This window comes from Rhipicephalus microplus, chromosome 3, assembly GCF_043290135.1.
Source record: "Rhipicephalus microplus isolate Deutch F79 chromosome 3, USDA_Rmic, whole genome shotgun sequence".
NCBI classification, from domain to species: domain Eukaryota; kingdom Metazoa; phylum Arthropoda; class Arachnida; order Ixodida; family Ixodidae; genus Rhipicephalus; species Rhipicephalus microplus.
The window spans coordinates 91,551,373-91,567,878 of NC_134702.1; the positions used below are offsets into that span (position 1 = coordinate 91,551,373).

Genomic DNA, 16,506 nt, shown 5'->3' on the forward strand with positions numbered 1-16,506 from the left:
AGGAGCAACCCCTGTACCCCTGTTGCTCCCTTTTGGCTTAGAGTGCAGCTGTCTTTGCGTGCGATAGAATCATTCCTCTTTGCTTTAAAAAGTTGTTGATAATATTTATTCCGTCTTGCAATGCAATCTGAATTAACCGTATGTCCGTGCCAGATGCCCAAATGCACACATCATCTGCATATAAGGAGTATTTCAACCTGGAAGGCAGTCTTTTAGCTAAATCAGCCATAACACAGTTGAAAAGAAAAGGGCTGAGTACGCTTCCTTGTGGCACTCCCTGTCTGACGTTGTGTTCTGCACTTTTTCCTTCGCTCGTCTGAATGAATATTTTACGACCTGATAAAAATTTGGATACCTACCCCAAAGACCTGCCGGACAGTCCGTGTTCCAACATACTCAGCAGAACATGAGTGTGACTGACTGTGTCAAATGCCCTTTTGATGTCCAAGAACACTGCGACCGTCAAACTACCGTGCACAGGCGCGTTCATGCTCCACATACGTTACTAAGTCCAGTATTGCATCCATTGTGCATCTGTTTCCTAAAACCTGTCAAGTAGTTGGAGAATACACCAGTTCTGTTGCACCACCATTGGAGTCGCGCATCAATCATTTTTTCCATTACCTTACATAAACAGCTTGTCAGACTGATTGGACGGAAGGATTCAAGGTTCAAGGGTGTCTTAGCCGGTTTTAAGATCGGAATGATGCGAGCAGACTTCCAAGACTCGGGTACAATTTCTTGCGTCCATAGATTATTGTAAATATCTAAGAGAATAGTTGTGCCTGTGGGCCTAAGGTTCTTTAGCATATTGTACGTAATGCCGTCCGGTCCAGAGGCTGATTTTTGACGACATGATGCTATAGCACAATGCAGCTCCCTTAACGTAAATACAGGGTCTAGCTGAGGATGCTGGGCCCAAAAGCAAGCATTAATTTTCTGGCTGGCTAATGCGACAGAATTATCAAATAATGCACATTGTGATGCGGCGGGCCTACTGATAAGTTGACCAAATTCATCTGCTACCACAGCTTCCGGTTTGTCCAAGGCTACAGCAAGAGCACGAAATGGGAAGCTCTGTGATACAGGGCCACTAAGTGCTCGAATTACAAGCCAAACTCTTGGAACAGGTGTGTGGAGAGAGAGCGTGCCACAGAAATCACGCCAGCGTCGTTTACCTAAATTTTCTAGCCGTCTGCGCATTACACTGTGGATTTTTTGTGCAGTTTTGTATGCTTCTAAACTTCCGCTGCGTCGATATGCCCTTTCTGAACGTCGTCTGATGGCTCTTAGATGTTCATACTCTCCATCGACTGCAGCATAGTCTTTTGGAATCGGGACTTTCTTTGTACATTTATTCGCATTATCTTGCAGAAATTCAGTAAACCTTTCAACTGTCGTGAGTTCACTATTTTGGTTTGTTAGGTGGTGCCGAAAAGCTTTCCAGTTCGTCAGTTTGCTGTAGCGTCTGGTGTCGTCTTTTCGCAAGTGGGGGTGACTTATTAGAATGGGAAAATGGTCACTCCCACGTGTTTCTACATCCGTTGTCCATACCACACCATTCACTAGATCTTGGGAACACAAGGTTACATCGATGCAACTAGAGTAATTATGCCCTCGGAGAAAAGTTGGGGAGCCGTCATTTAAAATTGTCAAATTGCATTTGTCTGCGGCACACTCAACAATGTTCCCACGTGCATCACATCGATCACTACCCCAGATTATGTTGTGCGCATTAAAGTATCCGCATATAAACGTATATGAATTAGAAATGTTGAAGATATTTGTTAGCTCTTCCACCGAAATGCGGCTTGAAGGTTGTAGGTAAAAATTGATCACTGTAAAGCACTGCTCACCAAAGGATACTTTGCAAGCGACGAATTCCGGGAAGTCCGAATCACTTGAGTTAACTTGATGAGAAGGTAGGTCCTTTCTGACGCACAAATGTACTCTGCTAGGACCACTTCGACGAGATGACTTATATATCACGTAGTTGGAGAGGCGGAAGTCATCATTCATTCCTGCCTCTTGGATGCAAAGTATTGGAAATTTATACTGCAGAAGGAGTTTACAGAAGTCAGCACACTTCCTTCGAAGACCATTGGAATTCCACTGGTGTATGGAGACATCTTTGTAGCGCTTATTCATATGTTACTTGTCGCAGGTTTGACCCGGACTGTTGACACAGTAGTGCTTCCAGAGGCAGCAGGGCTTTTACTTCTGGCAGGTTGTTTGCTTCCGGTAGAGCAGATAGGATTGCCTTAAGTGCTGCGAAAAGCATTGGCAGAATCAATTGCATGACTGATGCAGAGGCACGGTCTCCATTGAATGGTTGATTTTCTGAGGCCTGTTGAGAATGACGTGGCGTTTCGATGTTGTAGTTGAAGCGAACACTGGCACTGTCGGTTTCTACTTTCCAGCAGAGGTCCCGTGGGCGTTCGTAGCTTTGATGCGTAGGTAGGGTTACTTGAAGGTACTTCTCGTGTGTGGTCTCTCGGGTGTGCTCTTGGTGGCTCTCTTGACGGTTCTCTTGGCGTGCTTGTCGGCTGTTGTTGCGGTGGCCACTGAGGTGGATCACGTACAGGGTGAACAATCTCAAGGTTTGGAGATGGTTCATTGGGGCGTGGTTTTCTTCCATGGATGAGCTCATTCCGACGCATTTTTGCAGCAGCTTTACTTTGCGGGCAGCCTGAATATGAGGCAGCGTGATTACCTGCACAGTTTGCACACTTAGGCTGAAGAACAGACTTGCACTCCTTATGATGGTGTTCTTCTGAGCAGATCTTACACCGGCGTGTGTTACGGCAACTTTTCGCCATGTGTCCGAATCGCTGGCAGTTATAGCACCGAAGTGCTGGACCAAGATATTCTTTCACTGGGTGACTGGTGAATCCTAAGTAGATTCTTCCTGGAATCGGGCGGTCATCTCGAAAAGTCAGGATCACTGAGTGAAGTGGACGCGTCGTTACTCCTCCATCTTCCTGGCGGTAGTATTTTATTTGCCGTCGCGCCGATATAACCCCTGCATCTCTCAAGTACTCTAGGAGTTGTTCGTCTGAATACTGCAGAGGAACATGTTTTACTTTCACAACGTTCCGAGTGTATGACTCTGGGATGAAAGGCTTAACTTCCAGGCCACCTACATTTGAAAGCATCAGAAGTCGCTTAGCTGAACTTAAGGAAGCAACGCTGACACTAAAGCTTTCATCTCTGGTCGTTCTGAATGACTGCACTTTTTCTTTGGCAGCGGAAACTACTTCAGCTGACACTCGATTGGGGTTCACTTTCCAGAAGCTAGCACCTTCAGCTGTTGGACGAAAGACGACTGGGATACCCTCTGCTCGTTTCTTTTTATAAGTAACCAACGTAAATGGTTCATCTTCGCCCATGTCTTTTTCGTCACTTAGGTAATAAGTTGACGTTTTATCGTCGAGAGGATTCTCTTCTAAGCGAAGCTTCTTGCTCTCAACTTCATCGTCCTCCAATGCTGCTGTGCTCGCTGGAGCCATTTCGCGGTTGTGAATTTGCAAACGTGCCGGTTTTATGATGCTTGGGCGCACCTGTAAGCCCCCAGGCTTTTCATTGTGTCCTGCTGTATCACTCATGTGGTTTAACGCACTTGGACGAGCATAAGGCTCGTGACGATGGCTACCAACCACCGTAGTTGTCGCGTACTAGCCAAGTCTTTGATAGAGGAACCTAGTACCTGTAGGGCGCCGAGCCCTCGAAGTCTTCACCCGGCGTCTTGTTGGCACACCGCGAAGAAAAAACGGTGCCACGTTCTTCGTGGTTCCTCGCGACGCTATATCGCGATTGGTCTCAACCAGATGTAATCGGATTCATTCATTCATTCCAACTATCGTTAGGTAGACCCCATCTCTTGCTTGGTGAGGAATCCGTAGCCGGCATATTAATGACATAATTCTGACAGTCGTTTGCCTAAAAGATAAGATATATTCCTAATTTTCTCTTCTGTTGCTGTTCTGTTGTGCCTAGTTTTATCAATGCTGTTTGGATCGGCAGTTAAAATTGGAAGTACAACCAGATCTAGCACCGAGGGTTTTCAGAAACACTTAACTAGATGTGTCCTTATACTCTTGGCTTCATTGACAGCCTTGAGCTCTCGACATTTGTTGAATGCCGTATTTGCACAACGGGCGAAATCGCGATTCAATCCTGCACATTGCGTACTACGCTATCATTCGTCAGCTGTTTCCGCATTCGCCGCTTCATCGCCGGTGTGCACCAGCCTTAATACGCCACCAAGCGCTTCAATTTATCGATTCATTTGCCCTTGCGTGGCCAATCGCTTGTGGCCTCCTAGTTAGCTTTATTCGCGGAACGACCGTTTCCGAAAGGCGTTGGACCCGGATTCGATCCTCGGACCAGGATGACCAATTCGGTAACTAGTCAGTTTCTGTCTGAAAAATCCGTATGAATTTCTTTCTGTGCCCGTTTCCCTTTAATTACGGCACAGTTGGAATCGATCGGGAATAGCCATTGTATCCAGCTTCGCGATCCATGACTTCGGAGTGAAGAAATAGCAGTAACAAAATTACAGTAATTCAATTACCGCTTGCTCCAAGGAGTGATGTGATGAATTACTCTTGTGGGCTGGTAATCTAGATATGCAACGAATGACTTCAAGCCAGTATTAAAATGTATTCACTACTTTCGCAATTACCTTTGATTAAAATATAGCGTGTCCACTTCTTTTGTGACATAATAAATCCCCCCTCCCCCCAAAAAATGAAATAAATCTAACAAATTTGTAGTAGTATCAGTGGCACTCTTCAAGCGCGTGAACTCAAACAAGTATATTGATCTATATCTGCTAAAAATGAACTGTATACAAAGTGCGCACTAATAATGATTTGTCGCCGATTTCATTACTTTTCAAAAGTAACTGTAATGTAATGCGTGCGGTAGGTCTTAACCATATGTAATTGGATAATTAATTAATTAATTCATTCATGCCATCTTTCCTTAGGTTAATCTCATCCCTTGCTTGATGAGGAATTCGTAGCCGACATATTAATGACACGATTCCGACAGTCGTTTGCTTAAAAGATAAAATATATTCTTAACTTTCTCTTCCGTTGCTGTTCCGTGTGCCTATTTTTATCAATGCTGTTTGGATCGGCAATTAAATTTGGGAGTACAACCAGATCTAGCACTGAGTCTTCAGAAACACTTATCTAGATGTGTCCTTATATTTTCGGCTTTATTGACAGCAATGAGCTCTCTGTGTTTGTGTTAGCTGTATTTGCACAACGGGTGAAGTCGTGATTCAATCCTGCACATTGCGTACGTACTACGCTATCATGCGTCAGCCGTTTCCGCATTCGCCGCTTCAGTGCGCGTAAAGCGATTCGTGACACGATGGAGGCCGAAATCGCACTTGGGATTGTTGGGTGGCACTGCCGAAATCCTCGCTTGCAGCATGAGTGTGAATGCTGCTTGCGGAGGTATCAGAATCGCGTCACATGCCACTGACTGATTCGCTCGCGGTCGCGCCCGTCGTGTGAAATGCAGCTTCAGGAACATTTTGTTGGCAGTTACGTATACACACACATAATGAAAAGTGAGGAGGAGCAGCAGCATGCCTTATCGTTGTGATTTATTCACTTGTATCACTCTGGAATTTTCACTTATGGACAACGGTAATATTTTGCTCGCAACCAAGGCAACAACCTCCACATCACTGTGAAATGAACTCTCTAACGCGATCGCGTCGATAAAAAATCCCAGCATATCCACGGAGTGAATGATGATGAGTGGGGCGAAGCGTCCATCCGCCCGTTCATCCGTCCGTGCATCCGTCTGTCCATCCGTACGTGCGTCCGTCTGTCTGTACGTCTGTCTGTGTGTCCGTCCATTCGACAATCTGGTGAACACTCCAAGTACCGTTATTTAGCATCTCTTCGTCATATAGTCATCATATACAAGTACCATCCTCCAGCAGAAATTTTAAGGACTAAACGAGAGGTGGCTATACTTCGACGACGACACGGGACATTCGACACAAGGCGTAAGGAGCTTCGCCCCTAAAAAAATAAATAAAACGTGTAAGCGGGGAGCTTTTCCTGCACGACTTTCCAAAAGCAATATTTGCGTGGCCACCTCAAAGCGTGCCACCACACTCCACCTTAACAGCTCTGTGAAATGCAGTGAAGTCTAACGCTTTTTATTCTAACGTGTGAGAATAACGAAGACCGTAAGAGACGACTCGAGCGTTGCTTATCGTTAAGACTATAAGCTTTATTTTTTCACATAGGGTCCTATAGTAATACCTCCGTGCAAGTACGTCGTGCAAGTCTTTAAAATGTAGCATTGCACTGTGACACAAATCTATAGCATCATCATCATCATCATCATCAGCCTGACTATGTGCCCTGCATGGAAAAAACCTCTCCCACGTTCTGCCAATGAACCCGATCCCGTGCTTTCCACTGCCACGGTATCCTTGCAAACTTCTTAATCTTATCAGACCACCGAATTCTGTGTCGCCCATTGCTGTACAATATTCCCATATCCCGCTTCTCTTTAAATCCAGCCAGTTACCCGTAATGACCAGTGGTTATCCTGCCTACGTTCTATGTGTGTTGCTGATGTTCATTTATTGTTATTGATTTAAGCTACGATAGCCTCATGACCTAATCTTCTTTGCTGAACCACTCGGCTATCTTCTTGCGTCTTAATGTTGCACCTATCATTTCACTTTACATCGCTCGCTGCGTCGTCTTCAATTTATGCTGAACCACTTCGTAAGCCTCCAGGTTTCAGCTCGGCAGGTAAGTACCGGTGAGATGCAGCTGTTATGTGTACACCTTCCTTTTGAGCCTAGTAGACTATACCATTCATGATTGGACGATGCTTGTCGAACGCGCTCCACTTCATCCTTATTTTTTTAGTTATTTCACTCTCATGATTCGCCTCCATGGCCACTATACCTGCCCTAAGTGGACGTATTTGTTTACCATTTCCCGTGTCTCGCCTCGAGTTGCAAAGTGCTGTTCTCTGCCGAGACCACTACACATTGCTTTTGTTTCAAGCATATTAATTTTCATACCTACTCTTCTGCTTTCCGGGTTTATTTAGGTAATCATGGGCTGTAAACCGTTCCCTGAGTTACTCATCAAGGCTATATCATCAGTGAATCGCAGGTTACTGAGATACTCTCCATTAACTCTTATCCCTAACTTTTACGAGTCTATAGGGTCTTGACAACCTCCTGTAAACACGCGGTGAATGGCATTTGAAAGATCATGTCGCCCTGCCTTATATATAAATTTATGGAGATTGTGTCATTTTTTTTTGTGAATTTGGGGGGCTGTGGATCCGCTGTAGATTCCTTCTATTGTGTTTATTTATATATATATATAGGCTAAGTAGATGCCCTGATTTCGCAATATACCTGCATGACTGCTGATATCTCCACAGAATCAAATGCCTTCTCATAATCTATGAAAACTATGTATATGGGTCGACTGTATACCGCGTATTTCTTTATCACCTGATTGATAGTATCAATATGGTCTATTATCTAGTAGCTTGTTCGAAACGCTGCTTGGTGCTTTGGTGTACCGAACTCTAATATCTTAATTAATTATTACTTTTATAAATAGGTTGTAGACAATCGACAGCGAGCTGATCAGCCCGTAATTTCAACAGTACTGTTGAAATCTATAATAAATAGCCATTGTGTCCTGTTTCGGAGTTTATGAGTTCATAATAATGAAATTACAGTAATTGAAATACCAATTGGCCTAATGAGTGATGTGATGAGTTACTCTTGGGCGTCGGTAATCGAAATAATGATGGAATTACTTCAAGCGAGTATTTAAAAAATACTCATTGCATTCCGAATTACTCTTCACTGAAATGTATATGTCCACATTGCACACGGCAGAAAAATTGTTTAAAACAGAAAAGCAATGTGACACGCATGTGGTAATGTGAGTGGCATTTCTCAAACGTGTACAGATGAACAAAAATGTCAGAGATTCTAATCTATATCTGCTGAAAATTAAGTTACACAAAATTACCACGAATAATTTCTTTTGGTAATTTTACTACATTTCATAAATAATTGTAATGTAATGCTATTGATCTCGGCCAACTGTTTTTGGTTGGTTTATTGATTAACTCATTGACTCAATAATTGATTATTCGATTAATTGACTGATTCATTCATTCATTCATTCATTCATTCATTCATTCATTCATTCATTCATTCATTGCTTCCTTTGGTTGATCCTATCCGCCCCTCGCTTGGTGAAATATTCGTAGCAGACACTTGTACGCAGCACACTTGCAGTCGTTTGCTTGAAAGATAAAGTGTATTCTTAATTTCCTCTTCCATTACTCATTCGTTGTGCACGTTTTCGTCAATGCTATTTAGATAGGCAGCCAAATTTCAGAGTACAGCCCGATCTAGCACTGAGGCTTTATAGGAGCACTTAACACTTCTGTCCCTTAATCTTCGCTTCATTGACAGCAGCCTTCATGTCCTGATCAGATCTTGCTTTGAAGATCAAGTTTATTCTTAATTTACACTTTCATTACTCAGTAGTTGTGCATGTTTTCGGCGAATAATTGCTTCCACGGGAGGGCTTTAACTCTCATAGTAGAGTACCAAGTACTCTAAATCGTTAAGCACTTTAAGATGCGAATGCGCTCCTTAGTCGGGCTAAGTCAGGCGTCCGTCGGTATCCGTCCACCGCTCTCTCCCATAGCAACACCATCGGACGCACGCGTCCTTAGCAACTGGAGCCACCACCATGTCACGCTTCGGCGTCGGCAGCTCTCAGTAACCGCTGCGGGCGCGCGCGCGCTTATCCTCGTCCCTAGCAACCGGAGCCCCCACCTCCTTGACTGGAACGTGACTTGGACCGCCTCAATGCAGTGCGTTTGAAACGGCTTTGTAGCGTTTGTGCTCCTAGGAGGAGGAGAAAAACTTTATTCATCCCAAGAGGGAAAGGTGCGGTGGTGTAGTGTCAGAGGAGCCTACTCAGCGAAGGTCTCCGCTACCCTCTTGGCCCAATCCAAGATCTGGTCCTGGACCTCGGGCGCCGAGCTGCACATAGCAGCCTCCCACTGCTCCTTACTATTAATGTGTAGAGAATTAGGTGGTGGGTTTCGAGTACACCCCCACATGATATGGTCTAGGTTAGCTCTTTGTTGACAGAAAATGCACAAAGGGGAGGGGTATATCACAGGGTGTATAAGATGGCGAAAAGATGGGGTAGGAAACGTACGGGTCTGTAACTGGCACCATAGTATTTTATGGTAGCGCGAAGCTCCATGATGTAGAAGGGGTATATAGTGCGCTGTAGGCGGTAGTGATTTGTTATATCGTGGAAGGTCAAAAGACAATCTCTCGCGCTGAGATTGTCTTTTGGCCGCGTGGTCTAAGGCCGCGTGGTCTAAGGCGCCATCAGAGGCCTGCGCTCGGCTGGTCATTCCTCGAGCACAGGTATGAGCCGCCTCATTGCCACTCAACCCCGCATGCGCGGGCGTCAATATGAGAGCAACGTCTTGCGTGGGAGGATGTTTCTTAAGAATTGAAAGGGCAGTTGATGAGGTGCGACCTGCGCTGAAGTTGCGTATGGCAGTTTTGGAGTCAATTACAATCATAGTGATATTGGGGATGGATAGACCTAAAGCGATGGCAGCCTCCTCCGAAGAGTATGCCGTTGTGAGCGCCTTGCCGTTATAGTCGACAGCAGAGAGGGCATATAGGATGAGGATGATGGGTATTCTGCCGCATCGACATAGAGCACGTCATTGGCTCCACGCAATTTTTTCTGAAGAGCTTTTGCTTTTTGGATTCAGTGCTTAGTATGATATGTTGGATGCATTTTTTTAGGAAGTGGCGGTATGAGTAATTGTTTGTGTATGTTTTGGGGAATGTTGTATTCAGCATTGGTGAGTGAGGTGAAGTTAATTCGGGTAGACGATAAAATGTGGCGACCTGCGCTAGTGTTCACGAGCCTTGCGTATTGAGCTGTTAAATAGGCTTCACGGATTTCACATAGCGTATTTGTGACTCCTCACTCTAAGCCAAAAACGGCCGAAATGGGAGCAACGGCTGTTTTTACTCCTTCAGACCGACTGTTACTCTCCGAAAAGACCAAGCGGAACAAGATGGCCGACTTGTTCGAGAATGGGGGAGCAACTGTATTCATCTTAAGTTTGTAAGGGAGCAACGGAAGGAGGAACCGCTGTAAATGCTCTCGTCACGCAACGGTTACTCCCCGGCAGGACACCGCACACAAATATGCATGCCGCCCACATTGATATTCATGGGCTAGATTATTGTTTGTTCTGTGTGCCAAACTTCACCAAACCAAAACAGTGATTTATTTTAGCATCCGCAGATAATAAGATAGCAGCGCTGGCTGAACACAGAAGGCCTGAGAATACAGTACGGCAAATACCTAACACACGCAGCAGCAGAATGGAGAGTTGGCACGTCAAAGCGGACCGAACGCCGAAACACGTGCAAAACAACGATAAAAAAAGCCTAGACACGCCGTTCGTCCGCGAAGTAAGGGCGTCAAAGTCGATCAAGTACCGAAACAGGTGCATAAGGAGCCCCCCCCCCCTCCAGATATATCGGAGAAGAAAAAAAAAAGCGGACCCAGACGCGCTTTTTATCAGCCGTCACTTAGTAGCACGCTTCACCGTGTATTTTGAGGGCAGAATGATGAATCTGCGTCATCTGCGCCCGCACGACAAGTGTGGCGCTAGTGTAGCAAGCGATGTAATTTACAATGTAATCTTTATTCAGTGTTTATGTTTACTAGCACTAAATAAAAATTACACTCAATTTTTTATATTTATTCATGAGTTTTAGTGTACCTCAGTTTTTTTTTATAAGTGTATTAGGAGAACACACTCAAAGCATTGCGCTGATGCCTGTGCTGCCACTGCTCGACGATTTTTTTTTTTTCGGCGCAACTAGGTTCGCGTTCGCGCTACTCATATTCATATGGTCTGTGGTCGGCGAGCACATGGACATGCGAGCTTGTGAGCTATGCTTTGATCGTGTGTGCGTGTCGCAGATTTGCGTTTCTACTTATTCGTGATGAAGGTTAGTGTATATTTATCTTTATGGAGCGCGAACTTGTTGTGGATTTTGCTGCTGGGTGGAACAAACCCATCGTAAACACGTCTTCAGCTATCTGCAAGCCTGTTCGCTCGTCGGACAAAGGACCGAGCATGCATCAGCGTGCAGGTGAGTGGCATTTCCAGCAACATTTAATGCTCTTACAATATATTGTTGAGTGGTTGCGCTATTAAAAGAGGACTGATTTGCTCTTTCTTATTTATTGTATTCATTGCTAGCCGTATCGGACTAAATTATCTCTATTATTACCGCCTGCCTACCTTGTTGCTTCCCCTGTCACCACTGCAGTGCCAGTGTACTTTTGCAGTTAAAAGTTCATTTCCGCAACACTACCTCGCTTGAAAAAACATTGGGGCGGGGTTGTAGCTGCCTTCATACTGGCACTTTTCTACCATTGGCTTTATGTAACGTTAACGGCTGAGTGTTGGGGCCTTGGGCCCCATTTTTTAGAGCTCTAAAGTGTATGTAAATCAGTAAGTGAACAAATCATTGTCGCATCACTTCACTGGCATAGCCAGGCGGTTGCGCACAGAATTTTTTCAGGCTGGGCGTAGGGAGCCCATAATGACAACCATATTCGCTTGCCCGGCCTCCAATTCAGATAAGCGGACCCCCCCCCCCCTCCCCGCACGCCTCAAAAAAAAAATCTACCCACATCACTGCGTCACTTGCTTCACCTCTGCACTGAACGTACTATTTTATAAGCGCACCATCAAGCGAGCGATTTACATATGGACAGAACAATTGGAAGAGGAATGACCCAAATCTTTCAGATTTCTTTAGTGATGCAAAACCTTCGCAAAATTCAATATTGTAAAAGACAATCATAAGTGCTGTATGTTCCCGTTATCGTTGTCATTATTCTGCATTATGAAATCTTTATGCGCTGTGAAAACTTGGCATGCCGTTGAAGTCACATATCGACGTTAATACCAATCAACGAAAATTTCGACAACCTCAATAACGCCGTTTGGGATTTGCTGCATGCACATAATTAGGCTGATTCCCACTTGGCTGTTCTTAACCTGACTTCACTGCTACCAAATGAAACAATATTTGATGCATGTCTTTTACAACTTTTTTTCAGGGATATGACACAAATTTGGTTATACTGCAGATAAAGATGCTCCCAACGATGCTAAAGTACAGAAAGCAAGTGAATTTTGGTAAGTGCAGACTTTTTGTACTACGTATATGAAAGCATCGCTTTTTAGGGGGAAACTGTGCATGTGTTGGCCAGAGAATAGTTCATTATGCCACATGGTTACACTGGCACTGACAATTCGACATGGCTCCGCTGGCCCGTGTGTGTGCTCACACTGTTACCGTTAAGATAAAATGTTTATGTTTTCATTGCAGGGATTGCTGTTTGTACTAGAAGGCCAACTGCCAAGATTTGTTTACGCTGGTGCTCCTAAAAGTACGATTTCCCTATTCACATGGATTTTGGCTTGCACAAAGCACAACACTTGGGCCTAGATTCACAAAGCTGTCCATGCGCAGGCCTTCATAACAGTGTTTCTTGACTTGCCTTTACCCTGTTTTCTGCAGATGTTTCATGGGTTTAAAAGTTCCACGGCATGTTGACCTCCCCCACTCTGAAAAATTCGCGTTCAAAGTTCTGCAAGAGTGGGCTTAACTTTCTTGTGCACCTCCTTGCTGTTCCAAGATCCTGAAGTGTTATGCTCTTACTAGAGGTGGCACTGTTTCTAATGTTTGTATTTCCATCACATTGACCAAGTATGCGATCTTGGCTTGACTGGTAGCACATCCTCAACAAATGTCTTTGTGGCACATGTAGAAGGCAGTACAAAATAAATAGGCAGACATTCACACCAGGCACTAACTTCTTATAATGCTTTTATATAAACCACCGTGCACTTATTCCAATTTGTATATCAGAGCAATAACCTGTTCGGCTGTGAACCAACAAGACGTTGAACTAATAAAAGCTTCACATCTTGTTGCTCTCAGATATATATGTATTAGCAAGCTATCTGTGACACTGTCAAACAAAGAATCAGAATATCTGTGCATGCCTTAAGATATATTGCTTCGTTCACATATCTCGTGGCTGTGACTCGTCAACCCAGTGAACAAATGCACCCTAATTTAATAAAGTGAAAGCATTTTTTGAAGGTATCACGGTCTACATTCATTTGTCTATAGTTTTGTCCAGCCGTTTGCGTCAGGTACAAAGAAATATACTGAAGATTATCATGTAGCCTCTGCAAATGGTCGCTTTCAAGCAGGCTTTGCATGATTGGCTTGTGCCTACAGGTATTGCACAATTCAACACGCAGCAGCGTATGATAGAACAGTAGAATCGAGAGCAACTATGTGCACAAGCTAAATAAGTATTTTAACATGAGCGCACGGTACGTGTTATTTGCCACACACATGATCTCACTTAGAATGCCCTTTGGTGAATGGGCTCATAGAAATGTCACTCAGCTGTGTATAGGAACTAAGTTAACTAAACCTAAGGGTATCTTTAACTGCTACAAGTATGCCTTGTTGAGGTGCTGCACATTTTCTTCCAGAATATTGCTGTCAGACATCATGTGAAGAGTGTCTACCACATCAGCATTTATATGGCTTGCCAAGTAACGTTTGGCCGAACCTTCCTTTTTTTCACATTTAATTTTGCAGTAGACATCCTAGAATGTAAGTGCTGCTGCAGTTTGTGGGACTCATTGTTATGTATTGATTCTGACATGTTTGACCTCACACTTCTATTTTTTTCTTGCAGCAATGAGATGCTTCACATATGCCTGTGGTGACATTCCGCTGCGCTCGCCTGATGGAAATACCAGCTGCGAAACTTGAGTCCTTCAGCATTGGAGAAGTTGCCCTTCTCTCACCAATGATGACACAGACTGCCCTATGCTGGAAATTCAAGATTGTTTTTCCACGGATGACGCAGAAAACCTTTGATGTATTATGGTGCTTGTTTAGTGCTGGCTGTGGTGTGGCGAAGTCTACTTTTACGTGTGCTCACACGTCGCCTCATAAAAAGAACAATAAAGCATTTATTTTCCTTTCAGTATTGTCCACTTTTTGTGTTAGAAGCACCCAAGCAGTGCTCTTTCAAGGAGCTCTCGCCATGTGTTAAGCGTGTGACAAGCATACTCGAGATAAATAGTCATTTCCCCAAGATGTAACTGGAAGCATGTGCAGTTGGTTTTCAGAGAGTAACTGCGAACACGTGGGAGGAACGGTAAAGAGTAACTGTTGCTCTTAGAAGAGCAACTGGTGGGAGTAATGGTTGGTCCACAGGGAGCAACTGGTGGGAGTAACTGTTGGTCTGCAGGGAGGAACTGGAGGGAGTAACTGTTCATCCCCCGAAGGAGGAACTGAAAGGAGAGCAACGGTTTGTCCCTCTACAGTTACTCCTTTTAGGGGAGTAATGGGAGTGGCAATGCAATTTCTCCCTGAAAGAAGTAACCCCTATACCCCTGTTGCTCCCTTTTGGCTTAGAGTGAGGATGTCAGCCGGGGCATCGCACTCAGAGCAGATTCCTCAGTTCAATGCCAGCTGACGGGCTTTTTCGACAACCGTCTGCAGTGTTGGTTGTGAATGCTGACAAGTTTATACTCCGGGTAGTTTTCAGCGGATGTCTCCAAGCCAAGCTTTTTATGGAGAGATAACTGGACATATGGTCGCTACCATGTACCTCGATGTTATGAAACAAGGCTTACCTCTCCCTTCATTAAGTAGAGATCTTCATGAGCCGACACAAATGAAAGCATTCATGAGGAATTGACTATTGACCTTTCTCAGACGGAATACTGGGCGCTATATCTTCATTATTTATTGCACAAAACCGGGATTCCCATGAGTATATCACCCAGTCTTTTGCGATGAAAATAGCCTGGTGGAAATAGGTAGATGCTCAGTAATGGTGATGTGAGGGCTTTCTGCTTCACAGTCAGATAAAAAAATTGATTTTCATCACAAAGCAACACAGTTTTAATGACATATATAGAGGCCACTACGCGAACAGCACACACAAGGATCTTGATGCATATTTTGTGGGTTCGAGACGGGGATGACTCGTAGCAGGATAGCCTGATCGGGTCTGATAATTTCTCTTTACAGAGCACGATCACTAGTGGAAAAATAGAAAACTATAGTATTCACAAATAAGAAAGCCGCGATTTAAGTGCTCTTGCGTTCCACTGGATGACTGATGCTTGCCTGATCTCCTCGCGCAAGAATTCCCAAGCACCACCGAATAGACAGCCGGAGTCACGGACGGATGGACACGTGGACGGATGGACGCTTCGCCCCACTCATCATCATTCACTTCGGGGATATGTTGCGATGTTTCTCCCGAAACACTCAACATACAGGGACTGGTCAAACCTCTCCCGTAGTAGAGTACATATAGTACTCTTAATCGTTGAACATTTGTTCTAAACACCGTCAGGAACTAATACCCCTGTCACACGGGCACTTAAAAGTCTTTTAAGTAAGCGGTCTTTTTCCGAGAAGGAGTTCCTGACAGCAGACACACAGCACAGAGCGAATTCCTTTTCAGAAGCGGTCTTTTTCGTAAACGGAGTTCGTTGATCTCTTTCACGGCTCCGAATGAGTAGCCTCGAAACCAGTGGGCGCCAGCAATTTTCGTGTGGTGGGAAAAAAAAAAGAACGAATGCTTATTTTTCTGTCACCAAAACTTTTTGTAAAAACAAATTTCATATCCTGTAGAAGGTGTAATGAACTCTTTTAATGGTTATTTCCTTTTCTACTTTCGTAAGCAGCTACAACGCGTCGGCAATATCACGTGGTAACGCTCGGTCTCGCGCCGTGCCATTTTGCACAAGCGAGGAAAGCGTGGCAGTCGTGTGTTTGCCCGTCATTCAAGTGGTCAAACTTGTATAGAGCAATGCCGACTCGCTTCTCAGGAGTGATGGTTTCACGCATGCTGGTGCACTGTCTTTCGAGCTCACTGTGCAAGCTGTCCACAATGAAACGAAAGGTGTACGGGTACACTCGAAAAGATTGCTTGAAGTTCTGCTCACCGATGTGAGGTACAGTTCCCTCGAACCACCTCTCGTTTCGTCTGAAGGCCCAAATCGATCGATTGCAGGCCTTCTCCGACAGCTCCAGTGCGCACAGCAAGGAATTGCTGAACAGCAGTTGCTGCTTGATCCTCTCCTTGGTGGCTTTTGCAGCGTCTGCCTCGCTTTCCAAAGCGAGAAGGCAGGCCCGGTGTGGCTTGCGATCCTCGCTTTTTCTTCCGTACGGTCGCCCATAACGTGTCGAGAGCAGTCGAGAGCAGCGAAAAACAAATACGGTAAATAAAAGCCCAGTGGTGCCAGGTGGACTTGTGCATGGGAATGCTTCCTTAACTAGTGCAACAAACT

At 44.6% G+C, this 16,506-nt stretch overlaps 1 long non-coding RNA gene across 1 annotated transcript; it reads left to right on the plus strand.

The window, feature by feature from the left end:
- Positions 1-11,159: 11,159 nt before the first annotated feature.
- On the plus strand, positions 11,160-13,911 carry LOC142803259 (uncharacterized). The gene is made up of 3 exons (XR_012894027.1): positions 11,160-11,242; positions 12,222-12,300; positions 13,887-13,911. It is a non-coding gene; the product is annotated as an uncharacterized LOC142803259 (long non-coding RNA).
- The last annotated feature ends 2,595 nt before the right edge of the window (positions 13,912-16,506 follow it).